The 13,963-nt window shown below is 33.2% G+C and overlaps 2 protein-coding genes across 2 annotated transcripts in view; both read right to left on the bottom strand.

Moving 5' to 3' along the window:
• LOC137645277 (uncharacterized) overlaps positions 1-8,490 on the bottom strand; it is a 72,713-nt gene extending 64,223 nt beyond the window's left edge. Inside the window, exon 1 of the mRNA XM_068378095.1 lies at positions 8,400-8,490. The gene's annotated coding sequence lies outside the window, so the exon portion shown is untranslated. The remainder of the gene's footprint in view (positions 1-8,399) is intronic.
• Positions 8,491-10,526: 2,036 nt separating this feature from the next.
• The window catches only part of LOC137639749 (cyclic AMP response element-binding protein A-like), a 73,659-nt gene continuing 70,222 nt past the window's right edge, over positions 10,527-13,963 (bottom strand). Inside the window, 1 exon segment of the mRNA XM_068371997.1 lies at positions 10,527-13,963. This exon segment is cut by the window's right edge and continues 1,017 nt beyond it. The gene's annotated coding sequence lies outside the window, so the exon portion shown is untranslated.

Below are 13,963 nucleotides of genomic sequence, written 5' to 3'. Positions count from 1 at the left end.
TTGGATTCATCATTTCTTGCGTCTCTTTAGCTGTGCACTTATGTTACACCCCACTGGAATATATACAGTAAATATGCTATCATATTACCAATAACTTGCCGTGTCAACAATAATTTCATCTTCATCAGACTCTGTATGATTACATATACCTACTACAGTGGTGAGGACACTCCAAGCATCACCAGTCTCTTTAAACTCATATTTTCCTATTCAAATTTAAAAAAATTTCATTAATATGTATTTCCTAATTTCGTTTCCTCGCCTGGCAATCCAGCTAGGGTTGTATTTTAGCTAATAATAATAATAATAATAATAATAATAATAATAATAATAATAATAACTACAAATTTGAATCTTCAATAAACTTATAATTGAAGGACACGAAAAAGATAAAAGAGTGTATATTTTAAGTTTAAACCGGCCAAATAAATACGGATGTGAACTCTATGCGTCAATACAGACATTACATACATGTTAACATATAAATATTTGGAACATAAAGTTTTCCAAAATGTCATGGCTGAGAGATTGTGAAACGTGATGGCGGAGAACCGTAGACATGTCTAAATAAAATTATAACATTATATTCGTTTTGAAGCCTGACATGAAATAAGGTAGGAAAATATTTTGAATTAACTATCAAAAACACTATTCGAATTAAACGAAATATTCCTCTCTATAGTGGGAGACGCGTGGCTGCTACTTTTATAGAATATAGGAAGAATACCGAATGTAAAAATCCTATACAGCAAGCACTTTATTCAGATTATTACTATCATTATTTGGAAGAGAAGGATGCTTTTAGCCTAAGGGCTCCAATAGGGAAACAGCCCAGTGAGGAAAGGAAATAAAGAAGTAAATGAGCTATACAAGAAATGATAAATAATAGAAAATACTTTAAAAACAGTAACAACACTGAAATAGATCTTTCATATATCAACTATAAAGAGAGACTTGCATATGTCTGTTCAATTTTGCACCTTTGAAGTTCCACCGATTCAATAGACAGATCAGGAACACCATTCCATAATTTGGTCATAACTAGAATAAAACTTCTAAAATACTGTGTAATACCGAGCCTTACGATGGACAAGGCCTGACTAATAGAATCAACTGTATATCTAGTATTACGAACAGGATGGTACTGACTAGGAAGATCTGAATGCAAAGGACGATCAGAATTATGAAAAATCTTATGCAAGATGCACATAAATAATTAAACGAAAGTGCCAGACATTAATACCTAAATAAGGAATAAGATATTCAATAGACAGCAAGTTCTTGTTCAGCAATTTAAAATGATATTCAGCAGCTAAAGACCAGACAGGAGAACAAAACTCGAAACAAGGCAAAATGAAAGAATTAAAACACATATTCAGAATAAATTGATCACCAAAATCTTAAATGACTTAATCAGATAAGGCAATTTTTGTGCAATTGAAGGGGAGACTGAATGCGTTTCTCAAAAGTAAATTTGCTATCCAGAATCACACCTAAAATTTTAAGAGAGTTCTATAGAGTTAGAGAAACATTATCAATGCAGAGATCCCGATGTTGAGGAGCCACTGTCCTCGAACTACATATATTTGTACTTTGAATTTTGTTAGTTTTCAACTTTATGCCCCATAATTTGCCCATTGCACTACTTCTAGCTAGATCTCTTCCTAAATTGGAAGTTGAATCAGAACATCAAGATTCAAACTTGTAGCAAATGTCTTTTATGTTGAACAGGCCGACGTAAGTCTTTCTATAGTCCATGTGTTAATTATCTGTTTTAATGTAGTTAAGGCTTTAATTTTTTTTTATTTTCATTACTTCCTCTATCGTTTATTTATTTCCTTTCCTTACTGGGCTATTTTACCTGTTGGAGCCCTTGGGCTTATATCATCTTGCTTTTCCAAGTAGGGTTGTAGCTTGGCTAGTAATGATAACAACAACTCAAAAATTCAATAGCGATGCTAAGAAAATACCAACCCACTCCAAACTGTTTTGAGTTTGAACACACGGGCCTCATAATTCACATGGTCAAGGCCAGCAATAAAATTAAGGTCAATCACACGATCTTCCTGACTACAATCAAGGGATTTCTGCACACTATTGAAGATTGTAAGAAGGGCATCACGTGCTCCAAAGCCTTTATGAAAGCCAAATTGTAAACTAGGGAACATAATTATCTTCAGCATACTTATTTAGATAGTTTGCCAAAAGATGTTCAAACTCGTGTGTGTATATATATATATATATATATATATATATATATATATATATATATATATATATATATATATATACAAACATATATATATATATATATATATATACAAACATATACATATATATATGTATATATATATATATATATATATATATATATATATATATATATATATAAATATGTATATGTTTGTGTGTATATATATATATATATATATATATATATATATATATATATATATATATATATATATATATACAAACATATACATATACAAACATATATATATATATATATATATATATATATATATATATATATATATATATATATATATACTGTATGAGTAAAATTAAGATAATATACTGTATGAGTAAAATTAAGATAATGTTCAATGAAAAGGTATACAACAAATACAAACACTGTTTCCCCAGGACACGAGACCGAAATCAAACGAAAGAGAAGCATCGGATGGAGAGCTTTTGGTAAAAAAAATGAGATAATGAAAATCAAAATACTACTTTCTTTAAATCGAAAAGTATTAAATCAGATGATCCTATCAGTTTTAATTTATGCATCAGAAACTTGGGACCTTACAAAAGCCTCAGCACATAGGCCGTTAAGACTGTAAGAAAAGAAAGAAAGAAAAAAAAAACATGGATGTGAGAACAAACTAATGTAGAGAATATTCTAACATGTAAGAAAAAGAAATGGACGTGGACAGGCAATATAATGAGAATGACAAATAATAGATGGACATTGAGAATTACAGAATGGGTCCTTGGAGAATGCAAACGAAGCAGGGGAAGGAAAAGATGACGGATTGGAGGGCTAAAAAAAATTTGCGGATTTAAACAGGTTTATTAAGAACATAAACAGCCACGAGGGGAAGGACATGTCTAAGGCCTTTGTCCTGCAGTGGACTAGCTAAGGCTGATGGTTTTATATATTTATATATATATATATATATATATATATATATATATATATATATATATATATATATATATATATATATATATATATATATATATATATATATATATATATATATATATATATATATATATATATATATATGTGTGTGTGTGTGATTTTAAAACTACAAATAAAACTGGAAAAGGTTTCACCACCATCATCACTCAACATTTATTCTTCACAATGGACCAAAACTGCTGATGCCGACTCCTAGATACACCGAATGAGAGAATTCTACACTCAAACCATAAAATAAAGTGTTACTTATTCCTCAATCAATAAAAAAGGTTAATGTGCTTAATGTATTCTTGAACATCTCGGCTTTATTTGCTACACTTAAAGTTTACAACAAAAAGGTTGTCTTTAAAAACGACAATGTTGAAACCTTTAAAAGAACTGTGATCATCACACGGCAGCAGTCTGTAATATGGTTCTTTACAACTAAGATGAAAGATTATACCAACAAAGGTAAAAAATAAATGCTACTGTTCCTGGTCCCTTATACTTTCACCACACTTATAATTTGTGGGCAAACTACTCTATGAGACAACTACTGGTACTACCTACTTGGCAGTTAGTCAGCATTACCAACTAAATAGCATTTTCTTCCAAAGATATACGCCTATTTCCGAGTTCTATCGCCTTCATCGAGTATCTCAGTTTTTTTGTTTTTGTTTTCGAATAGGCTATATTTAACCGGTCCCGGTAAAATAGACAAACCTACTTTTAAGCTTATTTTGCCGGTCCGGTAAAATAGACAAACATGCTTTGAAGCTTATTTTGCCGGTCTCAAACAAATATGAATATCTTATTGTTTTATAGGTTCCTGGAAATGTTGCAGGCAAATATATAAAAAAAGTACTAAGCAAGAAATTATCTAACAAGTTAATAGCAAATATATTGAAAAGTAGTTGTTGACCAAATGTATAAAAAGCGAAAATTGGTTGTTGAACAGTTCTATCTTACAAACTTGAAAAGGCTCTTATCTAAAAGGCAATGTTTTTAAAATAGCACTTGGCAAGAATTCTTCTTACAATTATATTTCACAACATGGGCACAGCTGCTAAGCCCAAACCTTCCACAGAAGTGAGCGAATTACAGCAGATTGCTGATTACTTGAAATCCCAGTCAGGGCTTTCTACAGATTACCTAATAGATAAGAACAACTCACTGGCTGGCATATTTATCCAAGATGCATCCATGCAGCACACCTTCAGCCAGTTTCCTGAGCTCATACTTGCCGATGCTACTCACAAGGCAAATGAACTCAGGATGCCATTCTATCTCATGACTACTGTTAATGGCATCGGTGAAACAAATTATAGCAGCCTTCATAGATTCAGCTCTTCAAGACCAAAAATCCCAAATGGATTGACATCAGAGTTATTCTCACAGACAGAGATGTGGTCGAAAGAACTGTATTCACTGAAGAAATTCCAAATGCTAACCTTCAAATATGTCTTTATCATGTTCTTAGAACATTCAAGCGTGAAATTACAACTGAGAAAATGGGTACTACTGGTGGTGAGAAAACCACTATCTTGGAGATCATTCAGAAGTTGGCATATTCAAGATCTGAAGAACAATACAATGTTCATTATGAAGAACTTAGAACCACAAAATTGCATTATGTACTTCGTTACTATGTTTTACAAAGTGCCCTGCAATAGAACGGTGGATGTGTGAGCTCTGTAGTCAGGATTTGAGCAAGATGGATTCTATGGTCTGTGACTGTTGTCTTCAGTGGGTGCACCTTAAGTGTATTGGTAAAAGAACGCTCCCGAAAGGAAAGCTTTGGATTTGCAGACTGTTATGCCTAAAAATTCTGAGACAGTTGTATCTATTTTTATAATTAATTAAAGAATCGTTTTGATGATTTTTTTTTATTTGTAGTGAACAAGATTCAAAATTGTCTTTAAAATTATATAAATAAATGTGTATTAAGTGTTTTGTGATTTTTTAGTTTTATTGTCATTATTTATAATATTTACCGGCAAAACAAGCTTAAAAGCAGGTTTGTCTATTTTACCGGGACCGGCAAAATAAGCTTAAAAGTAGGTTTGTCTATTTTACCGGGACCGGCAAAATAAGCTTAAAAGTAGGTTTGTCTATTTTACCGGGACCGGCTAAATAGCCTCTTCCTTTTGTTTTTTATAGTCCGCAGTACATCATTCCCTAATATTTTAATGTTAACTGTCCCAATATTTTAATGTTAACTGGCTGAATTTTTTTGCTTCCAAATTTATGTTGGCTTTCTCTTCATTATAAAACTCTTTGCTCATGTGCTCTTTCAAACTTGCATATTAGATCAATCATATTTAGTCTAGCATTATCATCGCAATAGCTCCTCATCCACTTACTTAATCTACACTATATACAGTATATATTTATAGATTGGAGTAAATTCACGAATTCGAGCCATACGGGACCCTCGCTGAATCTTAACTTGGTGCTACGGGCTGCTGATACAGCAGTCAGTTTTTAACCAACTCAACTTCTTAAGTGATATTTTTGCTTAGACTTACTTTTAAATTTCTTTAGCCATCCTCTTTTTGTATCCTTTCAACCACTATCTTTGCATACCATTGTACATTCAAAAAAATACTCTATACCATTTACATATCTCAATCGTACTTCCTTTATTTTCTTTTTCCAAATACCTACTGCGCTAACAGTTTTCTAACTGATGTTACAATATTGAGCATATTTTGTTTTCTTTTCAAATCTGTTTTATGTGCAACACATACATAATGTGTATATATATATATATATATATATATATATATATATATATATATATATATATATATATATATATATATACACACACATATATATATATATATATATATATATATATATATATATATATATATATATATATATATATATACTGTATATGCTTGTTTCAGCTATTAACACCCATATTGAAAAAAGGTGGTTTGGATATCTTAGATTACCTTACAAAACTTGCATTTCGTCGTTTTACCTTATAAAATTATACACGCACTATAACACTTAGCCCTTTGTCTCGTTAAGTGTCAGGGGTCACGGTTGGAAATTGTTATTGTGTCCATGGAGGAATGAAAATGACAATCGCATGGAGTCACAATTAAAAATAAAAACTTGGACGAAGCATTTTACCGTACTAATTCTGTCAACGGTTTCAATCCATTTGCACCTTCCTAGTTAATAACCTATATAGTCTATCATAAAGCGTGTTTTAGGTCTATGCAAGCCAAATAAATAATTTTTACTTTCAAACTGTTAAGATAAACGGTTGATCCACATACAATCTTCCTTGTCTGCCCATTTCAACAACTACCATCTGGCCGGAAGTGCTAGACAATTATTAGACAAAGATAAAAAAGTACCATAGACGAGGAACGTTCTTTTCTGCTAACTAACAGTGTGTCTACATACATTTACAAATGTTGACATAGATGTTTCCCTAATGCTCAAATTCTCATTGCCACCCGATCCCTGCCACGTAACTTATTATACAAACCCTTGTTACTTAGCTACTTCGACTGTTTAAGCTTGGGATGAGAGAATATAGTTGTTGCCGATACTTATGTTAAGTTTAAAATCACCAAAACGTAAAACTGAATTAGTTTACAAATAAGCCTAAGCCTATATTACCGTGATTATGATACCATTACTGTAAATCAATTGTCGATTGTCTTGGGGATAGGCCTACAGACTTCTAAATTAGAAACAACATTCGCGTTGCTAATTCGAAATAACCTTAAATTTCAGATTTGTTTACGGACTACAAAATTGCTCCAGTCCCTGTCTGATCAGACCCCAGAAGCGCTACGAAATTAGCAATATATAATATTGTGTTGCAGGACCAAATAAAAAAAAAAAGCACAGTAATTTTGGAAGGAGTCATATTACAGGTCAGTGTAAAGACAGTGTAAACAAATGTTGCCACATTAGACTTCGGAAAAAAAATCAATGCTAGGGTTTTAGGATCTTTCACACAATTCTAGGCCTCCCTATAAATCATACCTCACTAGGCCTATATGGAGTAGCATTGCTTTGTTTTTCAAATGACCCTGATCATTGACATTGAAATAGTGTAATCAAATAAGCAGTTACTATTTCGGGCAGCATTCATCTCATTATAAGGATAATATGATGATCATCTTGTTTTACCACTTTGAACTTTCCCTGGCCCACTACATCGACGGCTAAGCCACTTCCTCCTGTTAATGAAGACTCTCTCTCTCTCTCTCTCTCTCTCTCTCTCTCTCTCTCTCTCTCTCTCTCTCTCTCTCTCTCTCTCTCTCTCTCTCTCTCTCTCTCTCTCTCTCGATAAATTGAATACATTCAACCTTGCTTACGACGCCAGTGTCTATTTTAACAACCCATTCAAGATACCAGAGTACCATCATTCCATTTCAATTACCTTTTAGAAAAGAATGGCTACTGCAAGGAAATATAATCCACACGTTTATTTCAAGGAGCGATCGCCGTTGACAACGGCCTCAAATTAAAAAAAAAAATCTCACTACTTGAAGCAAAATATTATTAACGGTCTTTAAGAGGTATTCGTCCCAACGTAAATAAGGCATTCTATTAAAGCCATCGAAGCCATAACAAAGTATACGAATCCACATGAAAATCGACTGCACGTGACTTGCTAATGACAAGAAATTCACCGGGGCCATGATTATTTAAAATAGAAATTCACCGGGGCCATGATTGTTTAAAATCGACTTACAATATCAGCGTAATCAGGTTGGATGGATTATGTTACTATAAATTATTATAGCAAGCACCTTATGGGATTCGTGGTGAATATTAAACGTTTAGTATTCATCATCGATAAATATGACTATAAAATGTAATTTATTGGCATCAAGTTACCTTAAGGCTATGTATTAGTGTATATATATATATATATATATATATATATATATATATATATATATATATATATATATATATATATATATATATATATATATATATATCACACACCTGTATATATGTAGGCCTATACATATAAAAGGGTGAAATGGCTGTACGCCATACAAAAAACACGGCTTTAAAAACTAAAAAACTGTAAGCGATAGCAATCATTCACATTAGAAGATCATGATTTGACTGACAAACAGCGAATTTAATAACAAATATAACAATAACATAAAATATCACCCTCTTCACTCGATGAGATAAAACGCACATAGCTTACTACCTTTAAAATAACACGGACGTCGGAGCAACACTGTTGATAGTTCTACACCTAACACACAACTGGAGGTCGCTTACGTTCTGGTGCAGTGTTGCCAAATGGGCTAGTCTAAAAATCCCCGAGATTCTTTATAAAAAAATCCCCAAAACAACACCAAAATCCCCATTTTCGCAAATATATTTTTTTCTGATCATGTAGGCATTGCTATTATAGAAATTACTCACTATACTTCATGTAATTGCAAGTAAACTAATTGCAACAATATGAAGGTTTACTCATCTATCTTTCTTCTTCATAGGAATTTATACAGAATACCCCCATCAGACACCCCAAATTCCTAAATCTAGGGATAAATTCCCATATCTGGCAACACTGTCAGAGGCCGTAATCAATCGGCAAGAGCACCGAACGGTGTTAGCGAAGCACCGCCCCTTCGGTAGCGTTGCCACCAACCAATTCACTGAATTTGTAATTTCTAGGGAACGTTCTCCGTAACTTCAATCAAGTTTGCTGTCTAGACGTTTTGCAATAAATGTGCGCTGAATTTTCCCTGAACGGATTTTCTAGATTTAAGTTTTATCACCGAATATTTCAAACAATATTAAAAATTTTGAAGAATATCTCGTCGATCATACCTGTAGATATCCGTAGCTTTATAACAGTATAGATTATAATACTTCCAGGAGTATGATTTTCCAGGCCAAGATAATATTGGATTTTGAAAGCTGAAACATTGGTCTAGTTTATAAAGTGAGTGGACTACATTAGCCTATATTTTCTGACATTTACAAGATTAGTTGCGTTACGCCATGATCAGCAAAGCAGTACTAGTCGGAGCCACCCATAATAGGTTGGTTTGCTGTGAGCTATCAGACTAAAGTTTCCCACCATCACTAACCTGGAATGCTCAGCGTGGTGATGGGAACTTGCCGGACCCGAGACATGAGTAAGGACATGTCAAAGTCCTTTGTCCTGCAGTGAACTATTAACGGCTGCGTTTGTTGTCTTGGCTTTCGATAAACATACTGTAGATCAAGTTTGAATTTATTGGCAGGTTGAACTGGGGTCATAATAATGTAGCTTACACGCTTTTGATTTTTTCGTTGAATTGGATTATAAAATTTATGCTGTAGACCAGACACTGAGACCGGAATGTCATTCAGAGCATGTAAAGATTATAATGACATACGCCTTGGTGTTTGGTCATTCTTTTCTCCCTTACGTAAGCAATTTACTGAACTTCTTTTAACAAATTAACATACTAGGGTGGCCCTATGTCTAAAAGGATTATCAAAACATATCCATGTCAACGTCACTGCACAGAAATTACGAAGCAAAATTGTAAAAGAAAATAATTAAGGAAAAATACTGCCGTCGTAAAAATAGCTGCAGCTTAATTTTCAATCAATATGTAAATTCTAATGAATACATTGCATAAAATTTAATATAGGCCTACTGGAAATTTCAATAACATTCACCATAAAGATTCCGAACATATAATACGTTTAGAGGTAATAGATTGGCCAAGGCACTAGCCATCCGTTAAGATACTACCGTTAGAGAGTAGTCTGGCCAGAGAGAACCACATTGGATCCTTCTCTCTGATTAGCGTCCGTCTTCCCTTTTCATACACATAGTGCTAGAAACAAACAAAACCGAAACAGTACGCCTCTATTATTATTATTATTATTACTAGCTAAGCTACGACCCTAGTTGGAACAGCAAGATGCTATAAACCTAAGGGCTCCAACAGGGAAAAATAGCCCAGTGAGGAAAGGAAATAAGGAAATAAACGATGAAAAATAATGAACTAAAATAAAATATCTTAAAAACAGTAACATCAAAACAGATATGTCATATATAAACTATAAAAAGACTTATGCCAGCCTGTTCAACGTAAAGACATTTGCTGAAAGTTTGAACTTTCGCAAAGCAGGTACCAAGCAAGGACCTCTTGCTCAGTGAACAGATTCAATTATATGTTTGAAGTTGCCATCCATCTAAAGACAACCTACAATTGCCACTGCAATATGCAAATTAGGTGACTGTAGCAATTAAATAATAAATTTCCATAATAAAGAAAAAAGGGTGTCAATACTTCAAAGGAATAAAAAAACAACCATATAATTTTTTGTGTATATTTGTCACACAGGTGATGTGTCTGAGGCAATGGAAAGCAAAGAGGGCAAACATTTATTTATCACAAATGATGATAACTGCAAAGGACGTTTTTAATTAATTTAAACATTTCTCTGTAATTAGAAAAGCTCCTCATCTCTACTTATCAGGAGAGCGTAAAAACTTTGAAGAACTTAAAAGGGATTTGTGTCTACCTCTTTCTCTAAAGCTTCTAGGCAACACTGTTCACTATTACAAAATCATCCAATTATTGAAGTTCAAAAGAAACAAGCATTTAGTACAGTATGCCCAAGAACTATAGTCAATTCTTTTTAGTGAGGCAGATTTCCACTGACTCGCAGGGGTGCCCTTTTAGCTCAGAAAAAGATTCCTGCTCGCTTGATTGGTTGGACAAGGTAATTCAGATAGCAGGAAACTTGAACGAGCTAAAAGGGCACCGCTGCGAGTCAGTGCAAATACGCCTCATTAAAAGAAATTGAGTATAGAGTATAAATTTCACTGGAATGACATAAAATAAAGCATGAAAATAATAATTTAACGCAAATAATCAAGTATGATGTACACATGGAAGAAGTATATTGAAAGTTAATGGCAACAACAATGTTAAAAGTTCCATGTGTAATCAATACTAAAAATCAAAAATTGTTAATGTCTCATCAAAATTATTCTGATAAATTTACGTGATCCTGTTGATAACAACAGAGCCACTAATCCCTTGCGTTGGTAATCAGATGTGATATCTAAACTCATTCCCTCTCTTAAAACTCCACAAAACATAGCTGCAGCCTCAGTCCATTGAAAATACAATATTTTCACAACACACTGGTATTGCACTTTAGCAAAAAATATAGAAGAAAAAACTACAAACATGTAATTCTATTGTACTTGCACTGCAATATGACGCAGCATATTTTCTGCACCCAATATGAATATAAATTACTCTTTACCTCAGGATCATTTCATAGACCATGTTATACACCAGAAAAATACATTTAAGTCTCGTACATAAATATATATCGTCCGCTGTCTATGTGTGGACGTCTCAACAATACATCGTATTATTCTAAGGCTTAATGATTAGATCACATCAGATGCTGACCATCATCAACAACAAGAGCAAAGGAAAAGGAAGCCTCCTGATGCGAGAGGGCTTTTTTTGAAATTGGTCCTCTTCAAACTTAAGCATATTCAGAACATCAGCAGAAGTCATAATAAACACTGGAAATTATCAACATGAGTTTTGTACATATATACATGACTAAAAAGGGAACATCATCATTTGAAACTCCCACAAATCAAAAGAAAATTCTCCACCCCATTTGTCTGAAGAATAGCTTCCATAGACAATGGCAAAATACGGGAAACTATAGTCGAAGTATAAAATGAAGAGGAAATGTAGCATACCTTAAAAAATAGCGAAGACAATAAATATTCTAGAATTAAAACAGAAGACTGTCTGTGAGCTTTTAGATTTTAAATAAATACTAATGCAAAATAGACCAACAAATAAACTAAAGTCATCAAGGCAAGAAAAATATGTTGTTTACACAATAACTATCTCCCATCAGATGGTGGAACGTGAATGTTCGACATGACATCAGGTGATGCTGTTAGCCAAGGCCTATGACATTCAGTCCTGAAATATTTCATCCCACTTCCAATAAATAAAGAGAGCTATTTCATAGCTAGAGGCATGTCTTGTGATATATTGGCTTACACTTTCACCAACATGCAGGATAGGGAAAGGATTTAGTGCGTCCTTCCCATTAAATATGGATTAATAACAAATTAAAAAAAAAAATATTCCAAAGGGTCTCAAAGGTATACTAAGAAAAGAGAATATTTTCTCGTCTGAATATGTAGGTTATTTTCATCTATGCCAAGCAATTCACTGAATTATTATGAATAATAATCACTATTTTTTTATAATAATTTACAATCTAATAGGCATAAAGGCACCATTAGGCAAGATTGAAAATAGATAATAAGAGTTTTCAACAACTACAACATCCCAGAAGCTTCTCTTTCTATGAATGGCACTGCTAAAAGTTATAACAAAGTCATAACCAAGACTCAAAGTATGGTACATACATGTGGAAAAACAAACCGGTCATGTAACCTTTTAAATTGGAAAATTAGAAGTGTTTACTAATGTAAAAAGCAGTGTCGAAATTTTTCTACAATAACAAAAAAAGTAGTCTTCATTTTTTATAGAGAAACAGTTTGTGGTCATAAAAACTGTCTTCCATAATCAGAACTAAAAAAAAATCTTAAACTGGTAAAATTAAAAGAAACAATCAGCTCTGACCAACATAAATTGTTTTCACTTGGAACTCAAGGTATATAAGTCTCTAGTGCAAGATCATTACCTGAGATAGTAAACTAAACTGCATCTATGACAGTTAGGAAGGACCTACAATCTACAATCAAATGTATCAAGCTATGATTCTGGCATCCAAAATAAGAAAGTACACCTAAAACCTACAGTGATAGTGAGGGTAGACCCCTCAAAGCACTACAATAGTTATAATGCTTTTTTTGGGCTCAGGCCATGTCGTCCTGATGGAAGTTCCTAAATGGTAGCTTTCTAGGGTATAAAGCTACCATTTAGGAACTTCCATCAGGACGACATGGCTACCTCACCCAAAAATAGATTTTTCGCTTCGCTCAAAATCCGTTTTTTAGAATCAATACTGTATCAAAATTAAGTCTCTCTCGGCTCAGTAATCCTAAAAGTAGTGAAACTGCAAATCTTAATATCCACAAAGAAAAATGAATGGCGTCACTCAAACCTTAAATGTCTTAGAAAACCGCATAGTTAGCCACTATTATCTTATTTAAACCTCAATTCTATTGCACATATAAAAACTAACTACGATAACAGGATGTCTAAGTTTGGAAAGCAAACTGGTGACTGGTACTAAAGATCTAACGATAAAACATCATTTGATGACTGAAAGTTTATTTTGGGTGTGGATAATTAAACACCCTTTAGGGTCTGATATGATCTGAATTTTATTTGAGACGGAACAAAAAAAAAAAGGGTTTTCACACACTGCGACAAAATAGAAGATGAACCATTTAAACTTGCGACAAATGAAGTTCTAGAAACACACCCAAAAGCTATTCTAAAATAATCACCAAATGACAACCTAATGAGGCACTTTACTTGTGTAAATATCTTGGACATAAGGCAAAGAACGTCACCAATAACAGGGTAAATTATCCTAAAGCAAAATAACAAAACATTATAACCTATGGAATGTCCTCTGCAAAGGTGCAAGGGTATTTGTTGCCTCCTTTAAAAAGTCTCTTGTGCAGACAGACCACTCATCCCAAATGGCTAGAAACTGATGGAAAGTTACATTAGATTTAATCAATTCTGATAACCCAGAAATTAATGGGAACCTGCTATAACAAGTGAGGTA

Source organism: Palaemon carinicauda, chromosome 1 (assembly GCF_036898095.1).
Source record: "Palaemon carinicauda isolate YSFRI2023 chromosome 1, ASM3689809v2, whole genome shotgun sequence".
Taxonomy (NCBI): Eukaryota; Metazoa; Arthropoda; class Malacostraca; order Decapoda; family Palaemonidae; genus Palaemon; species Palaemon carinicauda.
The sequence above is the reverse complement of the archived record's forward strand: the minus strand, read 5'-3'. Positions and strand labels throughout refer to the sequence as shown.